Source organism: Protopterus annectens, chromosome 10.part0 (assembly GCF_019279795.1).
Source record: "Protopterus annectens isolate FY-2018-M chromosome 10.part0, PAN1.0, whole genome shotgun sequence".
Taxonomy (NCBI): Eukaryota; Metazoa; Chordata; order Ceratodontiformes; family Protopteridae; genus Protopterus; species Protopterus annectens.
Window position 1 is genome coordinate 132046456 of NC_056744.1, and position 19691 is coordinate 132066146.

Below are 19691 nucleotides of genomic sequence, written 5' to 3' on the forward strand. Positions count from 1 at the left end.
GTTGCAGTAAGATATTAACAGCTCACAGCATGCACAAACTGAGGTGGTGCCAACTTCTAACAAAATGGATTAACTTAATAAATGCTAATGGGCTACCAGTCCAACAAAGAACAGACCACTCCATTATTTTCACACCTTAACTAAATGCACTGACTTTCATAGCACTATCCGTGAAAGAACGCAATGCTTACCCCAGGTGGCTATCCCGAAGTAATGACCCCTTTTAAGCAGACATAACTGCTGTAACAATGGCTTCTCAATTTTAGGATGAAAACATTGGCAGTCCAAACCACCATCTGTTACAGATATAAACGCAATCTAATTTTAAAACCAAACGCAAAGCACACATGAAAAATATTGCAGTGATCAAGGAATCAGTTAATAGACTTAATGCCCCAAGTGTCCACTTTCCTAGCAAACTCCTTTTCATGGTGATGAAATTCTCAATTAGACACCATTTTCCAGTAGCATATCACCCACATCTTATATATTCTCATGTTTGTTTGTTTGTTTGTGTCTTTCGGCTTTTCCCGGTTAGGGGTCGCCACAGCGGAACTCCGGTCTGCTATTAACTGGCAGTAGAGTTTTACGTGCTGGCTTGCCGGGCCTAACTCACAACCTTCAATGAAGGAACACCCATTCACGCATGTTGTCACACAGAAGACGCTCTAACTGAGAATCGAATGGGCAAGGTCTAACTGTGAGGCGAGAACACTACCGCAGCACCACCACCACAGTGCCTTATATATTCTCATGTATCTAATTTTAATCCTTTCTTTCTATGTCTCCCCTTAACTTCCGACCATGGCTGGCCTTAGGCATTGGCCAACTAGGTGGGCGCCTAGGGCGCCGCTCTAGCAAGGGCGCTTTTCCAGTATTTTTTTTTGTGTAGGTAGACCAGAATAGGGGCACTGGGTAGTGTGGTGGGGGGCGCGATGGAGCCCTTTTGCCTAGGGCACCAGTTGACCTAAGGACTCTCCTGCTCCCAACATTCAATATCTATCCTACCCTCTACTATTTTTCTAGCCAAATCCTTTATTACAGTTTTCCATCAACCTCCAATGACATCTTCCATGTTCATATTCAATGAAAATACAACACTTCCTCCCCCAAACAACCTACCATCTTCACATCAACAGTTTTTTTTAAAAGTGCCACCTCTATCCCAGAGTAAATTATTCCCGTCTACCACCCCGTAATCATCCAAATATCATTTCCACATCTTTAGATAATTATAGAAAGGAGTATTATCCTACCCTTTACAGAAATTATCTCAAATTATCCCATAAGTTTGCATATATGGGTGTAAATGCTGGGGCAAAAAATCTCCCATAGAGGTAACAGAGAAATGTAAAACTCACTCATTTTGATAGTGGCAAAATGTTTTTAATTATTTTAAAGTTTTTCATAATTATTTGAATAGTATGTTTTGGCACTTTTACTCTTAAAGCAGATTTTAATCACAATAACTTTTTTAGGTATGAATGTTATTTAGCTGCTTGATGGAGTTTTCACAACTTCATCAAACAAAAACAAAACAAAACAAAAAAAAAAAAAAACAAACAAAAACTTCATACAACCAGATCTCACATTTTTAAGAATATTCCAAAATCTCATTCTGTGAGACTGAAAACCACTTGTTCTGATGCTCTGGATTTAGAAGAACAGATTCAGGATTTAAGATGCAGTTTTATTTAATGCGAGTATTCTGACATGAATTGCAATCCTACCACATGACAGATGGAGAGTATGTCAAGGGATGAGTTATTGTGTTATAGGGATCAGTACTACAGAGGTGAAATTCATCTTGTGACCACTTACGGCATGAATCATAGTAGGATACCTTCACTATAAGGAACCAACATGAATCATAGTAGGATACCTTCACTATAAGGAACCAACACAATATCCATAAACTCCATTGCTACAACCACCACTTACAATCAAACCAAAAGCCTTGGCTCACCAGTAAAGTTTATGAACTCCTGAAGGCAAGGAATGCAGCATTCAGGTCAAAAGACAAGGAAGATCTAAGTGAAGCCAGAGCAAATCTAAAGAGAGGCATTAAAGAGGGTAACAGAGAGTTTGGAAGGAGGGTACAGAGTCACTTCGAGGACATGAGGGATACTAGGAGTCTTTGGTAAGGGATACAACAGACCACCAATTATAAAACCAGGACAGCTCAGTGTGAAGACAGCACTGAATACCTGGACATGCTGAATTCCTTCTTTGGTAGATTCAAAGAGCAAAATAACTTGCCTGCAACTAGGTTACTCACTGACCAGAATGGGGGGGGGGGGGTGCTCAGTCTTAACTCAGAGGAAGTGGAAGGACAGCTAAAGAAAGTGAACCCCAAGAAGGCAGAGGATCCAGGCAATATACTGGGCAAAGTACTAAAAGGGTGTGCAGATCAAGTATGCTCAGTTATGACAGATATTTTCAACACCTCCCTTGTTCTAGAAAAAGTACCCTCTTGCTTCAAGGTAACAAATATCAAGCCTCTTCCCAAAAAAAGCCAATCCGTCTTGCCTGAATGAGTAGAGACTGGTTGCTTTAACTTCTAACATCATGAAATGTTTTGAGAGAATTATTAAAAAGCACCTGTCAGCAATTCTGCCATCAACATTTGACACTCTGCAGTTCACTTATCAAGCAAACCGGTCCACTGGTGATGCCATATTGGTGGCATTGCCCCTCACTTGACCATCTAGAGGGAAAGAACAACTATGTCAGACTTGTTCATAGACTTCAGTTCGGCATTTAATACTGTGGTTCCGATGCAACTTATTGATAAGCTAGTCAACCTAGGAATTACAAGCAGCTTTGTAACTGGATCTTAGACTTCTTGAACAAAAGACCACAGAGGACATGTGTAGGAAATAACACCTTGGAGTGCGTAATTCTCAACACCGTTGTTCCTCAGGGATGTGTACTCAGCCCGCTGCTGTTCATCATCCTTACCCATGAATGTTCAGCAAAACACAGCTTCAATCATATCAAGTCTGCAGATGGCACCACGGTTGTGGGCCTCAAAGGACAGGATGAAAGAGTGTGCAGAGATGAGGTCAACTCTCTGATCGACTGGTGTATGAGAAACAATCTAGATCTGAACATCAATAAAACAAACAAAATCATGACTGACTTCAGGAAAAGGTCAACTGTCCACTCATCACTCAAGATCAATGGTGAAGAAGTAGAAACGGTAACATTTCTAAGAATACACATTTCAGAGGACCTCTCTTGGACTGTGATTACTGGTCAGTTGGTCAAAAAGGCCCATCAATGTCTCCACTTTCCGAGAAGGCTCAAAAGAGAAAAGCTCCCACTTACTGTTCTCTCCACCTTCTACATAGGAGCTATGAGAGCATTCTTCACGGTTTGGTTCGGGAACTGTACAGTAGCTGAAACACAAAGCTGCAGAGAGTGGTGACAGTTGCTGAGAAAATCATGAGCACCAGTCTACCATCAATCAAAGAGCTATTCAAAGTAAGGAACCTTAAAAGAGCCCACAAAATACTTAAATCTTCGCTCCCTGCACACAGCTGGTTTACTCAACTCTCATCTGACAGGAGGTACTGCAGTATTTCATTAACAGCATCTGCTCAACTGTGATGAGACTTATTAACTCAGTCACCAGCCCTAGTGACTCCACCACAAATTAACTTAACAATGTTTTGTTTGGAATGTTCAATATTTATTTAGTTAGCTATATATTTACATTCAAGTGCAACTGCCTGTTACTTGCTTTATGTAACAATACATAAAGAGTCACTTTTGTAGTTCATGTGCAATAACCAATCTTACCTGTCATGCTGTTACTGTACAGTATTTATATAACTACATGGGGGGGGTTCGTTTTTTCTTATATTTCTGTGGCATAGTCATTAGTATCCAATTCCTTTACTCGATATGTCTTGTTGTATTTGCTGTATCATATGCTTCTTCTGTACTCTCATGGTGAGCTGACATTCGTAATGTTGTTTAGGTTTACACATGGGTAGTCCTAAATGACAAATTTTACTTTGAACCTTGAATCTTTGAATCAATCTGTCTTCGTTCCAAAAAAGATGCCTTCATCTCAAACTGAAAATTAATAAACTGGAGCAAACTACAAAACCTTCAACTTAATGATGCTGCTTTCCTAATCAACACCTCTTTTTATGACATTTTAAATGTACAAGTTCCTATAAGAACTAAAAGAATCAAATAAATCTAGCTCTGTAGCTCTCCACACAAACCACAAAGACAAAGCATAGGAAACCTGGTGAAAAATAAGAGTCTAACCTACAAAAATATAAATACCTCAGAAATCACAACAAGGAAAGGATTATATTTGACAAGAAATTATATTGCACCAATTTCCAAATTTTGAATCAAAACAACCCCAAACTCTCCTTGTCTTCACCCAACCAACTACTAAGCCCTGGCCAAGTCACCCAGTCTAGATCCTCTGCTGTCCCTTAAACAAATGACTTAGCCTCCTAATTCAATGCACACATCGACTCTGTAACTTCTCTTCTAAATCAAAATCTGCAGTCCCCGTAAACAATCATCTAAACCAACAGTAAACCATAAAACTTTCCCCTTGGAACCTGTTATGATCTCCTCCATTAAAAACAAAAAATCTAAAACTGAAACTACTTTCACAGAACTTACCAGTTATTGACCAATAGCAATTATATCTCCATTCTTAAAAGTCCTTGACAAATGTATCCAAAAACAGCTACTATCCATTTCAGATTATAATATGCTACCTCCAGCACAGAAGTACAGAACTACAATGACCTGCCTTGATTTTATAACCACTATAAATCAAAACAAAAATGAGTGATACTTGGTGTCTACAGTCTTTCCAGACCTACTAAAAGCTTCTGACAGTTTCACATGTAGAATTGCTAGAAAAAATACCCTTCATAGGCCTGTATACACCCTCATTCACTTGGTTTAAAAACTACCTATTCTGCAGAAAATAGGCTATTAAGTGGCAAAATGAAATCTCCCCTTTGCTTCCCATAGTAGTAAGATCCCTCCAAGGCTCTATTCTAGGGCACCACTTATTCAGCACGTTTATGAATAACCTCTATTCTGCAAGCAAATATGCAAAATTCATCCAATTTGCCAATGACTCCACCTTGATCTGTGCTGATAAAATACATATACAATGCAAGAACTAACTCAGGATTCTCTTAGCTCTGCTGAAACATGACTATCCGATTTCCAATGTCTTCTAAACCTCCAAAAATCCAAATGAATCCTGTTCACCCCAAAACTCCATCTCAACTTCAACATCCACAAACATAACAAAAGAATTAGTAACTCATACTAAGTTACTTGGTGTAATAATTCTTGACAATTGAAATTCGACTACCATGCAAAAGACATACAACAATCAAAAATTCATAACAAATTGGCATCCCCTACAGTATAAAACCTTCCCTAATAGAAAATGTTATAAAATACACTGCTTCAAGTTTCCTCCTTTCAACTTTCCTCTATGCAGCCCCCACTCTCACTAACCTTAAGGCAACCCAAGCCAATCTCCTTCAGCAATGTTGCAACAAAATAGACAAATTTGTTGCTAATGTGACATAAATGTCTTCACTGTGCATCAATGAAGTAGCTGCACCGCACAGTGCTACCTTACTCCGTGATCCATCTCAATTACTTACTGCACACAACCTTATTTACACACCCGTAAAACGCCCTAGCCTAACTCACACCCTTCACCAGATCTTTACCCTGTAAATAAGTACTACTCATAACAACTAAAACAGCTCTGCTGGTGACTCTCTTTAGTCCTCGTACATGTCTAAAATCTGGAACTTCCCCCCTTGCACTTAAAGAAATACTTCAGACTTCAGGTGAAATATTTCAGCAATTAATGAACATGTGGCTTATTTTCTGCTCAACTCCTGTTTGGAAAAAAAATCCCAGTCCATCCACACAGTGTATTCTCAGCTTTACTTCATCTTATCCAAGGACATTATACTGACATAATATATCCATAGCATGTGTGTCTATTAACTTTCTCTCTAAACCACTTACTTTCCTTTCCACTTTCCTTAGCAGTTCCTATTCACCCTCCCTTATATTTATTGCACCTTCCTATTGCTCTTCCCATTTAACATCTTCTGTCTCACTACCTTTGCTTATTCACCCTTCTCTTCTTTCATCCCCTCTCACTTCACTTCCCTTCTAAATCTTCCTCCGCCCAACCACAAACCACACACTGGCACCTAACAGCCACTCTTCACAACAATAATTCTTCTTCTTCTTACTCAACTTTATTACAACTTCACCCTCACTCACCTCAGATACTAATCTTCAATTTTAACCTCCACCACCATGATCCAACCACTACCTGCACTGACACATCCTCCTTTTTCCATGGTTGCTGCTTCTCAGACTTGAATTTTCACTGCATTCTTCCTGCACACTACTGTATAATGATCACTTCACCCAGCAAGTTAAAATGCTTTTTTTCTCAAACCTCACTTTTTAAAAGCACACTCTCACAAATGACTCACTTCTTTCCTCCCACTTTTGAGACATTGTTATATTCATATACCGGTTTTATTCATGACCCAGTCTTTTCTAAAAGTTTGTGTTTTGCTACAGTATATGTTCTATTTGCATTTTTTCTGTTAAAATTGCTTACATTCATTGAAGTTTTACTTGTCTGCTTTTTGCACCTTTTGTACATATATTATACTTGCAGCTTTTCTCCCTGAGCCTCTTCTGAAAGGGGTCAACGTATGGCCAGTTTTGGTAAACAAATGCTAATTAAACAAACAAATAAATACATCTACCCATCGTCTTTATTACATGATTCACTTATATTGGCAGACGTTGAAATCCACCAGAAACCATATCAACATGCACTGAACATCCTAAAGAAATATGGCACTCATCTGAGGGAAAGGTTTACACCAGAGAAATGTGTAAAACTTACACTAGCACTAAGGCTGTGCAGTGGGGGGTGGGTGGGGAATTCCTTTCAATCAGTGTGTGACAACTTTAAAACTGATTATATTATTGTGGTACAGAGTTTCCCCGGTTTGATTTTCAGCTGGGGTGGCACCTGTGTAGAATCTGCAAGTCCTCCCTCTGTTTGCGTGGGTTTCCTCAGGGTGCTTTGGTTTCCTCCCACATTCCAAAGACATGCAGTAAGTGGACTGGATACTCTAAACTGGCTGTAGGTTTAAGTGTGTGTGCGAGTGTGTGGTATGGAAGAACAACTATGGCAGGGCTAGCCACCTGGTGGTATAAACCTTGGCTCTAGATAATTTTCACTATTGAAGTGACACCCTAACCCCATTTGCAAAAAATGTGAAAAGGGGTTGTGGACAGATGGATAGACAGACCTTTCCATGGGGGAACACTGCCATTTTCACGGTAAGCACAGCGCCTTAAATTCAGACAAGCACTGAAGCAAGAGAAACAAAAGCACAGTAAGGAAGAATATTTCTGCAACCATGATAAAGCAGAAAACATTTACTTGAAGCCTAACTATACTAGATATGAGATAACCGGTTTTGTAACATTTAGTCTGTGACAACATACACCTTTAAAATTTGCTTTATTACACAATGGATAAACAGATTAGAATAGTGTTGCTGCCTAAACAATGAAGAATGAGTCAGCCTTGCACAAAAATACATTGGTAAGAAGAAACCGCAATCTAGACACCAGAGTGAAAAAAAAAGCTCTTAATCTCATGTCAGGAGAACAGGTTAGACTATACTTGTAATGTTTGCAACAACTCTCTGTGAGAAACCTTCGATTTTCCCATGCAGGTGAATCAGAATTCATTGCTGTTATGGGTCTTGACATGTCAGCATTCATAGATAAAACCTGTTCAATTAGAACTCTAATTTGTATAACAGAAGATTAGTACTCTACCATTACAGACACACATGCAGGTAAATCTATCCAGATAACTAAGATGTGCTTGTGCTGCATTACAAAATTCATGTGCACTAAAAACATGACACTACATTTCTATCTTCTGACACAGACCATACAAGATGCTGCTTGAAAAACTATGACAAACTAGAAATGCAGCCATCCTTAAGTCATAACACCAGCAGGCCCTGCTGTTCAACTGAACCAGTAAAAGAAGACAGTCCATATGGACAGATGGCAGTACCTTCAACAGTCCATGGAGATTCTCTAGGGCTATATTACATAACTATTGGGGCATCTGCATAACAACATTTTTAATTTACATCAGTAGGTTGCTTTCAATTATATACTTTTTCAATGTATATCTGAAATGTTACATACTGTGGAAAAACTACCAGCAAGCATTTTAAATGCACACTGCATGTGTCTACAATCAGCACAAAAATGCTCACCTATACATATACATACATGCACACTCTTATTGTGTGCATATGTATAAATGCATGCTGTAGGTGCATGTAGTACTGTTTTATATATATACATGCATACAGAAACACACACACACACACACACACAATCTATATATATATATATATATATATATATATATATATATATATATATACATATATATATATATTTAAATGCATACATGCACTGAAATACATTTTTATTTACTTACTTACTTATTGCATTTGATTACCAGGAAGTCCATCTGGACAATAAACCATATTTTCAGCACAGGCCAGGGAGAAAAGCTCCAACTGACATAAAATAGTCGAAATACATGCATGTAAGATGCAAACAATATAAAGAGATGTAAAGCATCTCTGTTACACCAAAATGAGCACAATATAGTCAGCATTCACATACGATGTACAAGGGTGCATTCACACTGCACTACAATACACAGAGTTTTTCATTACACCATTAACAGTGATGGATGTGGGTGTGTTAACTTAGCTTTCAGGTTCACATTTACTCACAAGAAACATGGTTGCTTTCATGTTGCAGAATACACAGTTACATTCTCATTAAATTATACAATTAACAGTGATGGATATCTTTGTGTGCGGATTTCACTTTTAGATTCAAAATCAGTTGCGTGAAGAACATTCTGTAATAACACAGCAAGAGATTTGAATAATTGTAATCATGCATTTGTGTCAGTAAAAATTAGTTTACAACTGCTTTGATTCCACCTTGAGATAGGGAAAGAGTGGACAACAGCTTTTAGTCCAAAGGTGAGGACACTTAGGAGGAAGTATGGGAGATGTTACCTGGTGTAAGGTGGGGGTTAGCCTAGAGACGTACAGGAGTACAGCCAGGACTCTACTAGATGCTTTTTTAGTTGTGGTTTGAAGGATTTTAGAGAATGGGCAAGGAGTACATCTTCACCCCGATTGGAAAACAAATGTTGTCCAGAAAGACATTAACGTGCAGGCAATGCCAAATAAAATACAAGTCCACCTCTTCAGGGCAGCATATTAAGCTGCTGTGAAGCTTGGACAGAAAAAAAAACATTAATGGATGCCATTTTTTTACAATTGCTAAAACTGGCTTTGGTGTTCATTGAAACGAACATTTTTAAAAAGTAAATAAAGGGGATAAAAAGTGTGTGTGTGTGTGTGTGTGTGTGTGTGTGTGTGTGTGCGCTAGCATGAGAATGAGAGAGATCATCATCTGACTGCACCAATCTGTCCATCAGCATGTATTCACTAAACAATACGAAGTATGAAACGTTAATGTCTTGCATTATTCACTGACCTTAATCATTAGTGATTTACCAGCAAATTAATCATTTTGTAAGGGACAGTACAGTGCTACATGGCAAAATCAATGACAGTAAAGGGTCATAGGAGGAGAGTTGTAATTCTTTGTATTTTGTGACTGTTTCCATTCGTTTGCCTACAATGAGACATCTGAGTATATTCACTGAATTTATTTATTTATTTACTTACTTATTAACTTTTGTTTACTGGTATGGTACAACTGGGCATTAAGGTCCATTTTCAGTAGAGGCCTGGGGAGAAAAGCTCCATTAGAGTTATAAAAAAATTACAACTACAGTTATGAACACATGTGGGTAACTATGTGCATGTTCATGTCTATGTATGTCTGTGTAAACCTGTCTGTCAGTGCTTCTAAATGTGTGTGTGTGAGATAGAGGAAGTATATTCCTATGCATGTGTGAGAGTTTGTGCTTCTGAACGTGTATGTGCAGACATTAAATACTTACATAACTTATGAGTAGTTGGGATGTAAAATACTTCCTCTAACAAACACTTACATATACCACAGCAAGTTTGAAAAAACATTAGGTGGAGGAACCATTTTGCACTATAAGTATTTAGAAAAGTATACAGTCATAATGCAAAACAATGTAACAGAAAGCCATTTTCTAAGAAAAACAATGCCCCCCAGGGTGTGCATTATTAGTGAAATAACACCCTTACAGGGGTAGCGGCCCTCTGCCTGAAGCATTAACCCTCATATCGCACATGAGAGGGTGTTATTTCATAATAACACACACCCTGTCACGCATTATTGCTTACTTAGATTGTCAATTTGTCTGAGAGGGAGGTAGATGGAGTTCCTCTTTTTAGAGATGTAGGTGGGAGTACAGAGAGTCTCCTTCAGAGTTGTTTGTTTTGATTACAAGTGGAGTGCATAATTATTTTCTCTGAATAGTATATAACAACACCACTTAGACACAGACAATGGTCTTGTTTGTTATTAATTCTGTGAATTATCACTAGTTGCTTTAAGATTAGGTAGTGTGGCAGTGCAGTTTAACTGTTTCACGGCCAGACAGTGTTGCATCCTATGATCTGATCTGATCTTTCTAGGTGGTGCTGGAAGAAGGTGGGTTGACGCCTTGTGCTTTTTAGCATTATCAATTAGTTATCATATGATCTTATAGCTGGAACTGAGTCTTTAGTGTTTTTTTTTTAACTGCATGTTTTATGTGAAGACTGAATTTCATGTTTTCATCAATGAAAATATTAAGCAAAAATATTACTAGACAAAATCTGTTAACATCAGCAGAGTGGTAATTACTTCCTAACACTCCTCAAGTGTAGATGTGTGTGTGTGTGTGTGGGGGGGGGGGGGGGCGGGGGTTGTGGACTGGCATTCTACTCATACTGTTTCCATGATGTATTCATGTTACCTGCTAGGACAGGTGGGATAGGTTCAGCTTTCAAATGATTCTGGACAGCATAAACTCTGAAGGGAAAATGAATGAATGAAGCATACTGCACCCTCATTCCTGTTTAACATACTGTGCTATCTATACATAGTGCATTATGTACTATGTCTCACTGTACTGTGCTAGTAACCAACATCCTGCAATACTAATAAATTAAATGCTATACTTAAGGAGAATTTGAATGTTTAGTACACCAGACAAAAAAAGAAAGGCCTCTAAAAGTTTATTTTGACCTGGTGTTTTACTTCATTATTGATGTAAAACCACGGAGGCCTTAATGGGTAGTGTTTTAACTGATTACAGATGTTACATGTGGCTTGTGACACTCGTCGGATCAAATCATATTAACGGCGACAGCAGAACAGACTGCAACATGAAAACTAAGATAAATGAGATTGCAGTGCATGTCCCAGCAGTCCTGCAAGTTTCATGCAGATAATGAATATGTTGTTTGGCGAATATTAAATGAAGCTCAAAGGGGATTAATCTCACGACAGAGATGCATTTCTGAACAAGCTTAATGACATGATACCTACAAGATTCTAATCCAGTGATGACCAGAGAAAGAGCACACTTTATACACAAAGTCAAATTTTATCTTTGAGTAAGACAAATGTAATATGCAAACGATGACTAAGGAGGGTGAATTTCTACATTATGACGGTGTCATAAACCACTGCGACAGGAAAAAAAAGATAGTTTCAATACAAGGTATTCAGAACAGTCCACATAATGTCAGCCTAAGATACCCTTTAACAATATTTTGTTATGCCAAACCTTCATGCATAATCCCATTTCCTGCTAGCTCTATAGAAATGAAATAAAGTAACAACATGTAAGACAAAAAAGAGGGTCCACTTTCTGCCAAATTCCCAGCTCAGTCTACTTCTTACATTAATCTTTACCACACTTCTGTCTCTTCCTGTAGCGAAGCTTTCTTCTAATATTGTGTCTACCACCGTCTAAAACGTACTGTGCTAAAGTTCCTTGAAGAAAATGGTCTCCGTTTCCTCTACCTCAAAAAATTAGGCAATTCCATTGTGACTCTCTTCTACTTTTCAAAACTGAAACTTTTCATCTTTTTGGGATCATTTGTTTTTTAATGTAAAGCACACATGCCAGCAGCCTTCAAAGAAAATTGACTTTTTTAACCCTGTGTTGATCTTTTCTGCTTCTGTTTTCTGTATAAGGATTATTTTTGAAAAGCATTAATGACTATCTTCTTTGTAACTATATGAGGAATCTTAATACACAATATTGTAAGGTACTTTGCAATTTGTCTGTCACACTTTGCTTTATTACTGATGTTTTTTGCACTAGGTTCATCAATTTGGAGATCACTCCCAAAATTGTGTGTTCCAGGCAAATACATTTCAACAGAACTAGATCAGACATTGACTTGCAGACTAGACAAGGTCCACTGATCTCTTTGGAGTGACCAGTTAAACACTTGATAATAACATGGGGTAAAAAGTATGCTTCTCTTATTTTTAGTAGGTACGGTACACACAGGTCAGAGTTTAAATTGCTGCCTACCACTATTCCAAAATCTTTAATGATGATGTCATTTTGTATAATTTGAGTATCTATTTTGTAATCATAACATGTCCTTTTTGTCAAATCTTATGTATATTGCAATACATCTATTTAATGTGATTAAAAGCTCAGCTACATGGGTAAACCCTATAGTTCCACCCAAACAATGGATTAAATGTCCAGTTTGTTTTGAGCAACCGTTTAGTTTTTTTTATTTAGTTTTCTAAATAAGAAATTTATTTAGCACTTCCAAGAAGGCCTTACCAGCAGTCTCCTAGCTTTACATCTGAACCGGAACATGTAGTGTGCTAGTACTGTTTAGCCCCTAACATAAAAATGTTACATGCCAATCCATATGTGGCCAGAACTGTGAGATACACAAAGGATTAGATCACAACTTTTCCCTTTCTTACACAACTCATCTCATTCACTGCAGGTGATTATTTCATTTCCACTACAAAGTGCACCCTAGGTCTTTTTACCATTGTACCATGAAAAAGTAATGGAATGTACATAGTGTAAGCATGCTGCAGACTCTACATCTCTAAAAGCAAAATTATACAGGTTTAACCTCCACCTTACTACAGCCACAGAACCTTTATTTTATTTATTTCCACCTGTAGAAATCTGAGGCAGACACTGAAGGGAAGGGCTACAAATTCACATGATAGATATGACAGATGCATCATCTCAGCAAGCACTATATTCAATGACGGAGGTTTAAGTCCAAGCTCAATTTTATAGAAGCGCCTACTATTAGGCATTTTAATAAATATTAATTACAAAAAACTACATTTTCAGGCATATTAACCAATAGTCACATTTTATAAGCCAGCTCCAATGGATTTGTTTTTAGAAGTTTCTAAAAGCTGCTTAATGTCTAGGATTCTCTCAGCCAACCTTGGCAGTAGAGTCCAAATGAGTGGTCTCTGATAAGTGAAATAATAGATAGAAATGAAAACATAGATCTCAGGAGTTGTCAACTGTGCCTTCAGAACAACTAACAAACACACTGTGGCTGAGAGAAGGGTATGAGGTGGCAGACACCATGCCAGAAGCCTCCAAAGGTATCATTCTTGGTCAAGTAAATCATGACAAAACTGTAATCATCATTCATAATCTAGCAGCCAATACAATTACAGAGAAAGTGATATGGGATACTGATAAAGCCCCACAAACAGCTGGGGTTGCTGCATTCTGCGCCATCAGCAGGTGTTTACATTCTGAGTCTCGTAGCTCTGAAAACAAGGAGTAACAGTAGTAAGTTCTAGCAAAGGTACATCTGTACATATCAGAAGACATTTAATTAGGTGAAGGTAACAGAAAAAGGAATATTTGATGACAGTTGAAACATGGCCCTGTAATGGCAGTTTGTCATCAAACATGACTGCTAAATTTTACAGCTACAAGGCAAATTCCAGTTTATTACCACTATAGTTGATATTTGGGGAAAAAAACAGAGGGGGCATTGTACTCAATGATAGGTCTGATGAATGCTGAATGGAGTGGAACAATGACTTCCTTGGACTTAGATGCCATACCTTTATTTACATGTTGCACAACACAGAATGATTTCCTCACCACTGTAGACACATGATGGTCAAAGGCTAGATTAGTATCTGTGTGTGTCCCTACGTCCCTGACCACTGGGTCAACTCTAAGGGGTGTGTTGTCACTATGATAGTTACTAGGGATGGATGACATCCCAAAGGATACTATTATGCATTTGTTGGCATTTAGTTTTAGTCCATGACTCTGACACCAGTTGTTTGTCTGTATCAGCCCCTTCTGGAAAACATTTGTGCCAGTGTGAGATTCAATGACAGCTCCTAATTTGCAATAATCTGCAAATTTAGTCAGCCAGAGACCATTAACATTGGACTTGACTTTATTTTTATTTATTTATTTAGTTAAGTTTGATAACCGGGGAAGTCCACTGGGCCAAGAAAAGCCCATTTTCAGTGGAGGCCCGGGGAAAAATGTTCCACAATAATTGCAAGTTACATTTCACATGTTACAAAAGGACATAGTTCATACAGCTAATTAATTAACCATTTACAGATAAGCTCCATGATATTTGCAACTGGCTTGTCACAATGTTCCAAAAATGAAAACACATAATTCAATACAGAAATTTCAACATTTACATAAAATGAATATTTTTGTCATAAAGTCAGTTATAGTTTTAACACTTCAAAATATACAGCTACTAGCCATTAGTAGGTTAGGAAATATTATACATGGAGAGGGTAATAGCATATTTGAGATTGGAGAGTATAGTACAATAGATACTGGATTGAAAATTAGTTTTTAGTAGGGGTGGGATTGTTTTGGGTGGGATGAAGTAATAGAGGTAGTTGGATGAGCCAGTGCAAGGTGGAATGGGGGGGGGGTTACGTTGGAGTGTGGCAAAGGCATTCCCATTTGGAAGAAAGATGAGAGACTTCTGAGAAGTAAATGCCAAAAAGGAGCAGTCCAATGACTGATCCCTGAGGGACTCCACTTGTGATTGGCCTTCACAATTCTAACTTCTTGCATCTTGTCTGTGAGCCAGTTAGCTATCCACTGGGTGATATATGGGTTTGTACCCAACTTCTTTAGTTTGTCAACAATGCCTGAGTGGGGTATTGTGTCAAATGCTTTGGCCATGTCAAGGTAGACAGTGTGAACGATTTTGCCCTCATCCCATTGCTTCGGTGACCATCTTAAAGAAGTCCACCAGGTTGAGTAGGCATGATCTGCCCTTGTCGAAACCAAACTGGGTTGTGTCCAGTGTCTGGAGGTTTACTATGTCTCTGTTTATCATCTCCATGACAATTCTTTCCATGGCTTTACATATAAGACTAGTGAGACTTACGGGTCTGTAGTTTCCAGGGTCTGTAGATTGCCCACCTTTGTGCAGAGGGACGTCTGTTGTCATTCTCCATTCATGAAGAACAAAGCCTGTTTGGAAGCTACAGTTAAATAACAATTCCAGAGGCCCTGATAGTTCATGTTTCATGCTATTTAGAAGGCATCCTGGGATATTGTCTGAGCCCATTGATGCGGTGTTCTTGGTCTTTGAGAGAGCATTAAGGACATGTTCCCTGGTGAGAGTAGGGGGAGTTATATTTGATATTTCCTGAAGGAAGGCTGAGGGATAGAGAGGGGTAAAGCTGGAGCTGAATTTATCAGCCAGGAGGTTTGCTATATGTTCTGGCTCAGTATAGGTGGCTCCATTTACAATGAGCTCTGCACACAATTGTGTATTGCCTTTGAGGCTGCAGACATAGCTAAAGAATGCTTTGTGGTTGCCCTTGGGCTGAGGGGCCAAACTTACCTCAAACTTAGCTTTGATAGACTTTATTTGTCTTCTGAGTTGTTGTTTCATTTGATGAGAGTGCTTTTATCCTGCTGGGTGCTGCACCTCCTAGTTTTTGCCATGATTTTCTTCATCCTGTATACAGCCTATTGATTTTGTGATTCCAACAGGGCAGTTTGTTTTTGTTTATTATTTCTGTACTTCTTCCTGGTGGGTACAGCTGCCTCTATGCAGCTATTTACATGCTTGTACAGGGTTTCTGTGAGCAGTTTTGCATAGGCAGCAGTGTTCTCAGGGTTTATGGGGACTTGACATTTTGCCAGGTTCTCAATTAATAGCAGGAGGGTAGCCTTAGAATATTTCCTGAATATTCCAGGTTTAGCTGGAGGTCCAGATTTTATTTTTACTTCAAAGGAGACCATTTTGTGATCTGACCTTACAATGGAAGGCTTTAGAGTAGGGGGTGTGCAGCAGACTCCCACATTAGTGAGGACCTGATTCAGTATGGCTACACCCCTGGTTGGTGTATTGACTATCTGGTCCAGGGAGTTTGTTTTTACAAAATTCAAGAATCTCTGTGCCTGTATGTTTAGTGTTGTATAGAATTCCTGGTTAATAGTGGGGTAACTAAAGTCACCCATGAATATAGTATTGGGATGGATAGTTAGTGTTTCTAATCAGTTTAAATATATGGTATAGGTTTCCTGGGTCACACAGGGAGACCTATAGCTTGCAAGGAATTGGTATTGGATTTTGCCTATGGTGATTTAACTGCGGTGGTGGTGCTGCAGTAGCATTGTCGCCTCACAGTAAGACGTTGTCCTGTTCGATTCTCAACTAGAGCGTCTTCTGTGTGGAGACATGCGTGAATGGGCATACCTTCGTTGAAGGTTGTGCATCAGAGCAGGCAACTCGGCACGTAAAAATCTACAACGCAAACGACTGAAATCCAAATGGTTGGGCATACTTATGCGAAAGTGCTTTTCACCAAAGAAGCACTTTTGTGTAAGTATGACTGTTGCCTAGGCTGTACTACGGTGCGGGTAAGGGAAATTTCCCTTTACTCCACTCTAGTGCAGTCTCGGAGGGAGAATATTAAAGTAGGGGGGTGAGTGGGGCACAGCCCCCCACAAGGGGGGTGCAGGGGGAGTGAAGTTCCCCTGCTAAAATGTAAATGCAGTGTTTTTTTTTTTTGTCACATGCTTTAACGAAAGCGATTTTTCGATAAAAGCGCTTTCGTTAAAGTGTGTTCGGTTTTATGGATTCGGACATTTGCTCAGTCGAGCAAACGTCCTAGATCCATATATATTTATATATATATATATATATATATACTTAGATTAATGTGTTTATTTCTACTAAACAGTCTCTATATGTACTACCAAAATGAAATGCTGTTCTCAGCTAGATAGTCCAAGTAGAACTCTCAGATCACAAGAGTAAATGTATTTAAATTTATGAATGACAGTCTTCTGTCAGAGAAAGTTTGCAGTACCTCTAACTAGGACATCAAGGTAATAAAGATGTATAAGACAATATATAATCAGTTGCTGGACAACATCGGTAGGAGTGTAGGATCACCACCTGTTGGAAATGAGGGTTGGAAGTTAAATAAGCAGAACACACAGTGAAGAGCCCAACCATTTTTAGAGCAGGTGGATCAATTTTAGACTTGAATGACATCACTGCAGTACAATCTCTCATCATGCAGACCCATGTGCACAGTACCATACAGGCTCCTATCAGCTGATCCAATCTCCATTCAATGTCACTGCATGCAGTACCATACAGACTCCTACCACCTAATCCAGTCTTTCAGCACCACCATACACAGTACCATACAGACTCCTATCACCCGATCCAGTCTTTCAGGACCACCACACACAGTAACATACAAATTCTTATCAGATAATCTAATCCCCATTCAGCATCACTGCACACAGTACCACACAGACTCCTATCACCCCATCCAATCCTTCAGCATCACCACACACAATACAGTACATATTCTTATCAGATAATCCAATCCCTATTCAACATCACAGCACACAGTACCACACAGACTCCTATCACCTGATCCAGTCTTTCAGCATCATCACACACAGTACTGTACAGACTCTTATCAGATAATCCAATTGCCATTCAGAGTCACTGGACACAGTATCAAACAGACTACTATCAGCTGATCCAATCTCCATTCAGCATCACTGCACACAGTACCAGACAGGCTCCTATCAGATCCAATCTCCATTCAACATCACTGCACACACCACTACACAGACTCCTATCAGCTGATCCAATCCCCATTCAGTGTCAATGCACACAGCACCACCAGCACCACACAGACTCCTATAAGCTGATCCAATCCCCATTCAGCGTCACTGCATGCAGTACCACACAGACCCCTATCAGCTGATCCAATCCCAATTCAGTGTCACTGCAAACAGTACCACACAGACTCCTATCAACTGATCCAGTCTCCTTTCAGCATTACTTGTAGCTGACCAAGTCATAAATATTTCTGTCCTCCCATGACCACCCATAACTACATCATCAGACTAACGAGCCACAAGTTCAAGACTAAATGGCGATAGTGGCTCCCGAATGTGTGACATAAAAAACACACAAAGGGTGGTATGGGAGAAAGAAGGTCCCTTTGATTATATAAAAACTGTCAAGTTTTGGAACAAAGTATAATTTTCTTTAAATTGTTGAGAACAGATCTACAACAGGAGGTGAAAGCTGCAAACACATAATGATCAACTAATAAAAAACATTAGTAGGGAAATCTGTTATTGTACTACACAACACGAGCTGCATTACGTGCTTAGGAGTTGGCTTTACACCAGTGATACAACCACAATAATTAGTGCCATTAATGCATATAACACTACTGGGCACGATCACACTTTAAACAAGGATCTCGCATACTGACGATTACAGAACCCTTTGGGTACCTACTTCAAACTAGTCTATTAGAAAGTACTGTTCCTGAGGACAACAGAAGGGTCATAATAAAGGTAATATATAAAAATAATAAGAACAGCTTAGTGACAAACTATCACTCCATCAACCTCTGTTGTGGGTAAAATCATGGAAAAATCATCTCTGAATTGACTTCCATCAAAACTCAAACACATCCAAGTGGAAAACATTCATCAAAATGCCTACACCACAAATAAATGCACTGTTACTAATACGTTAAATAATAGCACAAAAGTAGTGTCTGCTTTACATGGCAAACTTCAGTCTCAGGTTACATCAGCTTTCCAGAGACCTTTGATTAATTGCATTATGGTTTACTTCTGTTTAAGTTAGACACACTAGGGACTAGTAAACCACTCGTATCTTGGTTTTGTAATTGATTACTTGACAGATAATGGTCTGTTGACCTGAAGGGCTGGCATTCTGAATTGCATCCCTTAAGTTAATGGTTTTCTCAGGCATCAAGTCCTCATTATATACATTTTCAACAGATTAGTTATTCACAATATTTATGCCTATGACATTCAGTTCAGAAAATTACTACATAACAAGATGATGTAATAGCACTTCAAATGGCCCTAGACAGTCAGAAATTATGGGCAGGTTTAAATAACATCTTAAAAATACAACTTAAACCAAAATTATAAGTGTTGGCAGAAAACTATTAACAGTCACTATGCCTTAAAAAGACAAAAATAAGAAAGAGTCACTTTTACCAAAGACACGGGCATATAGTTGGATAAACAACTTACA

General features: G+C 38.7%; 1 protein-coding gene across 2 annotated transcripts in view; it reads right to left on the bottom strand.

The window, feature by feature from the left end:
* PRKCA (protein kinase C alpha) overlaps positions 1-19691 on the bottom strand; it is a 2412375-nt gene that overhangs the window by 1058906 nt on the left and 1333778 nt on the right. The gene's annotated exons all lie outside the window — the stretch shown is intronic.